We start from the raw sequence: 11,704 nt of genomic DNA, 5'->3' as shown, positions 1-11,704 counted from the left end.
ATCCAGATTGGACAATTAGCGATTAACTAATAAATTGACCCTAACTTAAGAGACACAACCAAAAACAAACGAATAAAAACTTTTTGGATTTTCAACTAGACACTTCAACTAAGACTGACACCACCAATTATGAAGAAAAATATTTTTGGTATTTTTGCTTTTAACAAATAAGTAGAAAAGGCAAACAAAACCCTTTTTTTTTTGGAACTTACGGTACTTTGAGAAGACAAATGCAAAACGTAAAAAAAAATCTTTTGAGTTTTTGGATCGTGAAGAACAAACGCCATAAAAAACTCTAAAATAAACTACAACACTCCTTTTGATTCATTCTTTTCGACTCACTTTTTTTCTATTTTTTTCATCTTTTTTTCTTTTTCATTTTTGCCTACGCACCTTACTCCTAACAAAAGTTTCTTTTTTCAATTCAGTCCGTCAAATGACCACGTTACCTTTAAAGATGCAACAGTTAGCACGTAGGGATGCTTTAGAGGTGAGTCTCCTACAAAGGGCCATGTGGGTCCCGTTATGTCTCAGTATGATGTACATAAGCATGACCTAAAGGCTGACCTACATTGTGGTTCACTAACAAGGCTGTTCGACGGAGCGTATGGTCGATAGTGGCTACTTTGCTTTCCACCTACTCCATAACACCGACGGCTCCCCCCTTAAAATAAGGATGACTCAACTAGAGGTTGTGTACAACACGTGTACTACGAACTTATTGCAGAAAGAAGGCCTGGGGGTAGACACATGATGCTAGATATAAAAGCGGTAACATATAGGATAAATACTGTACACAAAGAGCACGAAAATGCACAACAGTGATAACAATAACACAAACAATAATCACAAACAATGTTTATACACCCATAATGCCAAACAAAGCCGATACGACTCCAAAAATAAGATCGAATTCTAAAAAATTCCCCAGCAGAGTCGCCAGAGCTGTCACACCCCTTTTTTGCACTACAAAAGATTAATTTCATGGTTCGAAAGGGTTTTAATTATTAAAGTGACAAAAGATGAAAATTCATTTCGAAAAGAACTTTTATATTCAAAACTCAGATTCGCCACTTGGTATAAATCGGGTGTGCCAAGTCACCCATAGATATCCTTTTTAAAATGGTTTTGACTCTTTAATACTGGTTTGCGAACAGAGATTCTGACTAAGGCATTCTGTTGACCGAGGGAAAGGTGTTAGGCACCCCTCAATCCCGTGGTTTGACCACGGTCACTTGGTAGAGCGTATCTAAATTGACATTGCAAATGCATAAACCGCACAAAGCACGCAAAAACAATCACTCAAGAAAACAAAAATAAAATAATTCAAAATATAATGTCTAGTCCAATTATTACAACCCGAAATAAAAAAGGTACTGAAAGTAAACCTACGCTAATCCTAAACTAAGCTCCAATGCTTTACGCGATGCCCCGAGTCTTCATCGCGAACATCGTTCGAGTACAAGATACCTTGGGGCATTCCCCAGTGAATTAGTACATAAGACCTCGGGGCATTCCCCGATAAAATGAATACACTTTAGTGCGAGAAAATCAAACTATTTAACAAAATCTCAAACATTCAAAAAAAATGAGTCCTAAACTTTGCTTACCCAACCTACATTTGCCTATTCATTTCAATGTCATTTAATGAATCAAAATAAATTAATGATTGCTTTTATCAATGTCAATTCCAACCACCCACATTGGCTTTAATTTTTCATCGATTACACCAACTACTACTCCTATTCATTCCATGTATCATTGAAAACACACCGTGAAGCACAAAATCATGACATCATAACGTTAACAAAACTCACCAACACGATCACATCACACATAATCACAACAATTAAACACATTTGAGATAATAACAAGAATATAGAATTGAGGGATAGACCTTAAACTGCTCTTTGACCAATATTATTCGACGAGATAAAGAAAACCCGCCTCCAACAACCTCCACTTAAACCCCAACGACAAATCTGTCCAGCTCAGTATTTGGAAAATTAAAACTCGAAGTCCAATTCAAATAACCAATTCGCAAAGCGACTGAAAGTATTCCATACACGCCCTGCAACGCAAAACAGACGGGATCTGAACGAACTAAAGTCTAACCCAAACAGTCTAAAATCTGACCCAAACCAGCCGAAATCAACTCGTTCAGGCAGATTTCAGATGGATTTCATTGTTTGATCTTGGTTCTCGATGAATTTTCCACCGGAGATCATTCAAAACTTATCGGGATCGATCCTAACAGACAAAAACTGACCCGAACGGACCAAAATCTAACCCAAACACACCAAAACTAACTTGAACGAACTGAAATCTAACCCAAATAGTCCAAATTCTGACCCAAACCAGCTGAAATCAACCCGTTCAGGCAGATTTTAGATGGATTTCATTGTTCGATCTTGGTTCTCGGCCAGGGATATGGTTTAAATTGGGTTTCCAATAGGTTTTGGAGTTAAACCAGAGTTGGTGAAGTTATTTTTGATGAAGAGTGGCCGGGATAACTCGATCTCCAAACAATTTCTTCTCTCTCGGAGTCTCTTACGTTATTTTGCTCCTTATGTGTATGTGTGCAATTTTGGGTGAGATTGTGTGTGTCGATATTGAGAGCTTTTTCCGGGGGGTTAGTGGCGTCTGTATATGTATCAGTCTAGTGTGTTTGTTCCTTAGCTGTGAAGAAAGAAAATAAAAATGGCCTCCCTAATGTAAAGATTCGTGTAAATATGTATTCAGAAAAAAAAAGGAAAAGGTGGGGTCCATCAGTGAGGGTCCGGTGGGAATTTCCTCCAAGATGTATATTATATTGTGTAAGTATATATGGCGTATGGTGGTGGGGTGGGGTAGGGTAGGTGGGGTAGTGAGGTGGGGTAGTGAGGTGGGGGTAGGGTGTGATGTGGTTTATTTTGATTAGGTAGGTTGTTAGGATAAGATAAAATTAGCTAAGGGTTTGTTATTTTTGTCATTTTGTGGAGGGATAATTACATGGTCGAGGGCATGTGGTAGGATAAGGTAAAAATGAGTAGAAGTGATATAGGGAAGGGACAAAATTAGGTGTCTACAATTACCTGATCACCTTTCAAAGCGCGATAGACAACACCTAGATTGAGTTTTTATTGCTTAGAAAAGGGGATAGGGTGTTGTGTAAGGACTGTAAGGTCATTCCGAGTGAGAATCTTTCGACCTAGGATAGGCTCTAGGTTATGGATTTAGGTATAAAGAAGGATAGAAAGTGAAGGGGTGAGGAGTGTAGACCTAGAATTAAGTGGGGCAGCTTGACGCTAGTGAATGCGTGGGAGATAGGGAAGAAATTGGCGGGAATGGGGGTGTAGGAGTATAGGGGGGACGTGGATAGTATGTGGGATAGGGTGGCTAGGTGCATCAGGGAGAATGCTAGTGAGGTGTTGGGTATTTCTAGGGGCCGGGCTGGGTATCATCGGGGGGATTGGTTGTGGAATGAAGAGGTTAAGAAGAAAGCGGAGACCAAGAAAGGGGCGTATGCTAAGTTGGTTGAGAGTAAAGATGAAGAAGAGAAGCGGGTAAACAGGAAAGAGTACAAGTTAGCTAGGAAGAAGGCTAAGTTAGCAGTTACGGCGGCTAAGTTGGCAGCATTTGAGAGCTTGTATGCGGGGTTACAGGAGAAAAGAGGGGAAAAAAAGTTGTTTAGACTCGCTAAGGCTAGGGAGAGGAAGGGTCGTGACCTCGATCAGGTGAAGTGCATTAAGGGGGAGGATGGTACAGTGTTGGTGGAGGACGGCCACATTAAGAATAAATGGCAGTCGTATTTTCATAGGCTCTTGAATAATAAAGGGGATAGAGCTATTGTGTTAGGGGAGATGGAGAACTCAGAGGAGTGTCAGAATTTTAGTTATTGTAGACGTTTTAAGGTAGACGAGGTTAGAGAGGCTGTTTGAAGAATGCCAAGGGGTAGGGCGACGGGGCCTGATGAGATACCTGTGGATTTTTGGAAGTTTTCTAGCGAGGCTGGTTTAAGGTGGTTGACTGGATTGTTTAATGAAATTTTCAAGACGGCGAAAATGCCCGAGGCTTAGAGGTGGAGTACTATGATCCCACTTTATAAGAACAAGGGTGACATTCAGAGTTGCAATAATTATAGGGGTTATTGAGTCACTCTATGAAGATTTGGGAGAGAGTGGTCGAGGTGAGGCTGAGACGGATAGTGTCTATTTCGAAGAACTAGTTTGGATTTATGCCTGGCCGCTCAACAACAGAGGCAAGTCACCTGGTATAGAGGCTGGTGGAACAGTATAGGAAAAGAAAGAAGGACCTGCACATGGTGTTTATCGACTTGGAGAAGGCATATGACAAAGTCCCCAGGGAAGTGCTTTGGAGATGCTTGGAGGTGAGTGGAGTCCCGGTGGCATATATCAGAGCAATTAAGGACATGTATGATGAAGCTAGAACTCAGGTAAGGACGACGGGAGGAGATTCAGAGCATTTCGCTGTCTTGACAGGATTGCATCAGGGATCTACTCTTAGTCCCATTTTGTTTGCTTTGGTGATGGAAGTGTTGATGCGGCGTATTTAAGGAGAGGTGCCTTGGTGTATGCTTTTTGCAGATGATATAGTTTTGATTGATGAGACGCGGGGGTGGGGGGTGGGGTGGGGTGTGAATGATAAATTAGAGGTGTGGAGACAAACTCTTCAGTCTAAAGGGTTCAGGTTGAGTAGGAGCAAGACAGAGTAATTGGAATGCAAGTTTAATGACGTGAGGCTGGAGAATGAGGTGGTAGTGAAGTTGGAATCACAGGTGGTATGTAAGAGGGATAATTTTAAGTATCTCGGGTCCGTGATTCAGGGTAACGGTGAGATTGACGAGGATGTCTCACATTGTATTGGGGCGAGATGGATGAAGTAGAAGCTCGCTTCGGGGGTGTTGTGTGATAAGAAGGTGCCGCCTAAGCTTAAAGGCAAATTCTACAGGGTGGCAGTCCGTCCGGCCATGTTGTATGGAGCGGAGTGTTGGCCAGTTAAGAACTCCCACATTCAAAAAATGAAGGTGGCGGAAATGCGGATGTTGCGTTGGATGTGTGGGCTGACTAGGGGGGATAGAGTTCGGAATGAAACTATCAGGGAGAAGGTTGGTGTGATTCCAGTGGAGAATAAGATATGGAAAGTCCGATTGAGATGGTTTGGACACGTGATCAGGAGGGGCATGGATGCCCTGGTTCATAGGTATGAGAAGCTAGCTTTGGATGGTTTTAGACAGGGTAGGGGTAAGCCGAAGAAGTACTGGGGAGAGGTGATTAGGCGGGACATGGAGCAGTTACAGCTCACTGAGGACATGACCTTAGATAGGAAGATCTGGAGGACGCGAATTAGGGCAGAAGCTAGGGCCAGTTTGGGTCGCTAGTGTAGGGAATTACTTGGTGGGGGTATTATTCTTGTTATATACCTTGATTCATGCTTTATTACGAATCTGTTTACTTTTCTCTGTTTACTATTACTTGTGGGTGTCGTATTTATGTTATGCCATCTTGTTCCATGCTTTACTATGAATTTGCTTAGTATTTCGTGTCTCGAGCCGGGGGTCAATTAGAAACATCCTTTCTACTTCTTTAGAGGTAGAGGTATGAACTGCGTACATCTTACCCTCCCCAGACCTCACTATGTGGGAATACACTGAGTTTGTTGTTGTTGTAACATTATATTTCTACGTCCTGACATTCATGAATCTTCATAAAGCTAGAACTCCTTCTTAGTGCGTAGACAGACAGCTAGTGATAGTCTGGTTACGTCGATAGTGACATACATGCATCTAGTTTTTGAGAGAAACTTTTCCTCATTATTTACTGCTTTCAAATTCGAGTTCAATAACTTTTAAGGATTAAAATTAAAGAGAACATATTAGTAGTATCGTTGTAGGCAGTGGCGGAGCCACATCGAATTCAGGGGTTCACTGAACCCCCTTGGTCGAAAAATTATACTTCCTCTGTTTAAAAAAGAATGACCTACTTTCCTTTTTAGTCCGTTTAAAAAAAAATGACCTCTTTCCATTTTTAGCAACTTTTTACTTTTAACTTTCCACATGGCATGCTTTTAAGACCATAGGATTAAAGTATCCTTTATTTAAGACCACAAGATTTAAAAGTCTTTTTTATTTTCTTAAACTCCGTGCCAAGTCAAACCAGGTCATTCTTTTCGAAACGGAGGGAGTATTATTTTTACATTGTCAAAAATATTTTTATGTATATAGGATATGTTTAACCCCTTCGACTAGTCCATATATTTACTTCTGAATCCCCTCAATGAAAATTCTAGCTCCGCCCATGATTATAGGATAAAAAATTATATTCCTCAGGTTATATGTTTGTGTGTGTGCTCTTTTCTTTGGTTTTTTGGGGTTGGTTACGTTGCAGACATACGTGTTGACTTAGTTCTATGTATTTTCGTGAACTGAAGAACATAAGCCAATGAAAAGGATGTAAGGTAACGGTAGTCAGTGCCGGAGCCACCTTGTGATTAGGGGTTCATCCGAACCCCTTTCGATGGAAAATATACTATTTTTATATAGTGAAAATTCTTTTTTATGTATATATAATTGATGTTGAACCCTCTTTGGCTAGTTCGTGTGCCTATATTTTTCGATTTTGAATCCCCTTGTTGAAAATTCTGGCTCCGCCACTAACGGTAGTGCAACAGTAATGTGTTATAAAGAAGTCTAGCTTAGTTATACATCTCAAGATCCATCATGCTGAATTGCTGATCGATGTTACTAAACCTGAAATGGAAGTAACTTATTGCATCTTATGAGTTACAATAACAAAAGGGATTCTACAATGCATGTTGACAGGTTGTGAGAAGCAGGCTGACTGGCAAGACCGTGGGATTTGGATTTGTAACTGAAACCTTATGGGGTCACTTCTGTAACTGGATAACTAGAACAGTAAAATCATGATCGGGATAGCGAACCAGAAGCAATGGAACTTGGGTGTGTTGGTCTTTTGTCGAAATGGAATGAAATGACTTCCCTTTTCATCTTTTAATTTATTATCATTATTTATCATGAATAGAGAATCTATCTCCCGCTTCTTTATACATGGATTTGCAGCACTTGAGTCGAGTCGAGGAGTTTTCGGAAACGTTTCTACATTCATGAGGTAGTGGTAAGGTTTGCGTAGCTCTGCCCTTTTCAAACCTCACTTGTGGGATTTCGCTAGGAATGTTGGGGGAATCATTATACATAGTATGTTTGTTCGGCATATTTTATTTGTTTTACGCCCTGTAACTCTTCCTCGGCCAATTTCATGCTTATATCTATTTCGCTAATTATTTTCTTCATATCTACTAAAACATTTTTAAGAATTCCTCAATCCAAAAGCTATTTGAGAAAATATCAATTTCTTATACATTTGATCAAGGACAACATGAACCATATCACTTGAAATTTCCGAAAGTACATGATCCCTTTTAATTGTCCTAGATACACAATGGTAGAGTGTTCATCCCAGCCCCTTACACGGATCAGTTTCATTCTTTTCCGATCCACACCTGAAAGAAAATAATTTTCATAAATATTTAGTTGGAATTATCGATTTTTTTTTATTTTTTTTTTGGGGGGGGGGGGGGGGGGGGGGACTAGCTTAGAAATTATCACTTTAAGACTGCAAACATAAAGAGTGGGACATGAATGCGGATGCACAAATTTCTTTCTTTTACAATAACTTATTGAGTTCGTTTGAACCCCTTTCACTATAATTCCTATCCTTTCGTGATATGATTGATGTAAGATTGTTATGTGGGCCGGGCCAGGCCAACCCAAAATTGGCCCGTGTCATTTAACTGGTTTGTGGGTTGCGCCGGGTTGGGGTCTAAGTGGGACGGGCCGGTCCGGGCTCAACAGTAAAAAAATTAAAAACAACCCTAACCCGGCCCACTTAACCCAACCCAGTCAAATCCACCTAAACCCGGTTAAAAAACCGGTCAAACCCGATCAAAAATATAAAAATAAAAACTTTTTTTCAATATACATTATATATACCCACCTATATACATTATAAATACGTTAAACAATATATATACACTATATGTATAGTATATACTACATTAGAATTTAAAAATATATACACATATACACAATTACACATATATACGCACCATCCAATATATATGTACTACTTTAAAGTTTAAATGAAATATACTACAATATATATACATTTCTATATATATATATATATATATATATATATATATATATATATATAGAGAGAGAGAGAGAGAGAGAGAGAGAGAGAGAGTTATATACTAATTTATAAAACATATACACATGTATACGTTAAACATACACATCTATACTAATTTATAAAACATATACACATATATACGTTAAATATACACGTCTATAGAAGATATATACACATGTATATGCACCATTCAATGTATATATACTACTAATAATAAAATATACTACAATATATATACATTACAATATGAATATAGATATAGTTATATACTAATTTATAAAACATATACACATGTATACGTTAAATATACAGGTTTATAGAAGATATATTCACATATATACACTCTATTCTATGTATACTAGAGGTGCATGGCCCGTGTCAGCACGGACCCAACACTATAGACATCTTTTAGCACCAATATTCGATATTGATGAGATACAAACATAAATGTACATTGATTTAAAAAGATAATTTTTTAAATAATAACTATTTGACGGTATTTGCTAAGGAGTGAAGTTTTATAAGATAGTTTTTTTCTACATGATAAAAAAGTGTGATGTGTTGTGTAGTCAGGTTATTTTAATTGTTTGATGATAAGATTGAGACTTGCTACAAAATATAGAAAAGATGTAGAACTAATATTCATAGGATTATTTCATATAAAAACTGGAACAAAAGATACTTCAATTGACAACAAAGTCTTGGATCATCTTCTCAAAGATGATTATGGTTGAAGCAGCTGCAACAAACATATCATAAATGCATATTTTTCTTGATTTAATTAAATACTATTAATTTTCTAATACATAAATGACTTATAATAATTAATTAGGGGTGATACAGTAAAATCATGGCGCAACTCTTGAAACAGCCATGTTAAACCCAACGTTTTAATTAAATATTATGAATTTTTTAATACACAAATGACTTATAATAAATAATTAGGATGATACAGTAAAATCAGATCGAAGGAGGTCAACTTAATTTAATACATCAAGAGTTAATTTATCATTTTATGTCTATTTTATTTTTTTAAAATATGATTAAATTTTTAACACTTAGATGACTCATAATAATTAATTATAAGCAATATTTAGCAAAATTATGGTTGAAGCAGCTGCAGCAGACATGTCATCTATTTTTTAATTAAATAGTATTAATTTTTTAATGCATAAATGACTTATAATGATTAATTAGGGATGATATAGTAAAATCACGGTTAAAGCAGCTGAAACAAACGTCATAAATATCTATTTTTTAATTAAATGTTATTAATTCTAATGTATAAATGACTTATAATAATTAATTAGGGGGTAATATATTTTAAAAAATATTATTAATTCTAATATATAAATGACTTATAATAATTAATTAGGGATAATATAATAAATCATGGAGCAATTAAGGGTAATATAGGCAGACATGTCATCCATATTTTTAATTAAATATTATTAATTTTTTAATACATAAATAACTTATAATAATAAATTAGGGATGATATAGTAAAATCACGGTTAAAACAGCTGAAACAAATGTCATAAATATCTATTTTTTAATTAAATGTTATTAATTCTAATATATAAATAACTTATAATAATTAATTAGGGGTAATATAATAAAAAAATATTACTAATTCTAATATATACATGACTTATAATAATTAATTAGAGGTAATATAATAAAGGGAAAATTTCAGAAATAGCAACTCTGTAGCCTTAATTATAACTTTTATAGCAACAGTTTCATAATTACGAAAAATAACAAATTGTATTTGTATTTAAGTAAAATGTTTCTATATAAATACATATACAAATATATATGTATTACTCATAAATACATATGCACAACTGAAAAATACATATTCTTCTATTACTATGAAGTGGGTAAAATATTGCTACTTTTGCTATAAGTTGTAATTTTGAAAAAATGTTGCTATTTATTGTAATTATAGTCTTAAGGATGCTAGTTTCTGTAATTTTTCCTATAATAAATCACTGAGTAATTAGGGTAATATAGTAAATGACGAAGCAACTGATTTTTTTAATTAAATATTATTGATTTTTAATACATAAATGACATATAATAATTAATTAGGGATGATATAATAAAATTACGGTTAAAGTAGTTGAAACAAATGTCATAAATACCTATTTTTTAATCAAATATTATTAATTCTAATATATAAATGACTTATAATAATTAATTAGGGGTAATATATTAAAAAAATATTATTAATTCTAAAATATAAATGACTTCTAATAATTAATTAGGAATAATATAATAAATTACGAGGGAATTAGGGGTAATATAGGCAGACATGTCATCCATTTTTTAATTAAATATTATTAATTTTTAATGCATAAATGACTTATAATAATTAATTAGGGATGATATAGTAAAATCACGGTTAAAGCAGCTGAAACAAACGTCATAAATATCTATTTTTTTAATTAAATATTTTTAATTCTAATATATAAATGACCAATAATAATTAATTAGGGGTACTATAATAAAAAATATTATTAATTTTAATATATAAATGACTTATAATAATTAATTAGGGGTAATATAGTAAATCACAGAGCAATTAAGGGTAATATAGACGAAGCACTGGTCGAAACCATAGACAGACATGTCATCTATTTTTTAATTAAATATAATTAATTTTTAATACATAAATGACTTATAATAATTAATCAGGGATGATATAGTAAAATCACGGTTAAAGCAGCTGAAACAAACGTCATAAATATCTATTTTTTTAATTAAATATTATTAATTCTAATATATAAATGACTTATAATAATTAATTAGGGGGTAATATATTTTAAAAAATATTATTAATTCTAATATACAAATGACTTATAATAATTAATTAGGGGTGATATAATAAATCACGGAGCAATTAGGGGTAATAGAGGCAGACATGTCATCTATTTTTTAATTAAATATTATTAATTTTTTAATACATAATTGACTTATAATAATTAATTAGGGATGATATAGTAAAATCACGATTAAAGCAGCTGAAACAAACGTTATAAATATCTTTTTTTAATTAAATATTATTAATTCTAAATTTTAAATGACTTATAATAATTAATTAATTCTAATATATAAATGACTTATAATAATTAATTTGGGGTAATATAATAAATCACGGAGCAATTAGGGGTAATGTAGACAAACATGTCATCTATTTTTTAATTAAATATTTTTAATTTTATAATACATAAATGACTTATAATAATTAATTAGGGATGATATAGTAAAATCACGGTTAAAGAAACTGAAACAAACATCATAAATATCTATTTTTTTAATTAAATATTACTAAGTCTTATATATAAATGACATATAATAATTAATTAGGGGTAATATAATAAAAAATATTATTAATTCTAATATATAAATGAATTATAATAATTAATTAGAGGTAATGTAGTAAATTACGAAATAATTAGGGGTAGTATAGTAATTGATGAAGCACTGGT

Source organism: Capsicum annuum, chromosome 5, assembly GCF_002878395.1.
Source record: "Capsicum annuum cultivar UCD-10X-F1 chromosome 5, UCD10Xv1.1, whole genome shotgun sequence".
Taxonomy (NCBI): Eukaryota; Viridiplantae; Streptophyta; class Magnoliopsida; order Solanales; family Solanaceae; genus Capsicum; species Capsicum annuum.
Note: the sequence above shows the minus strand (reverse complement) of the source record.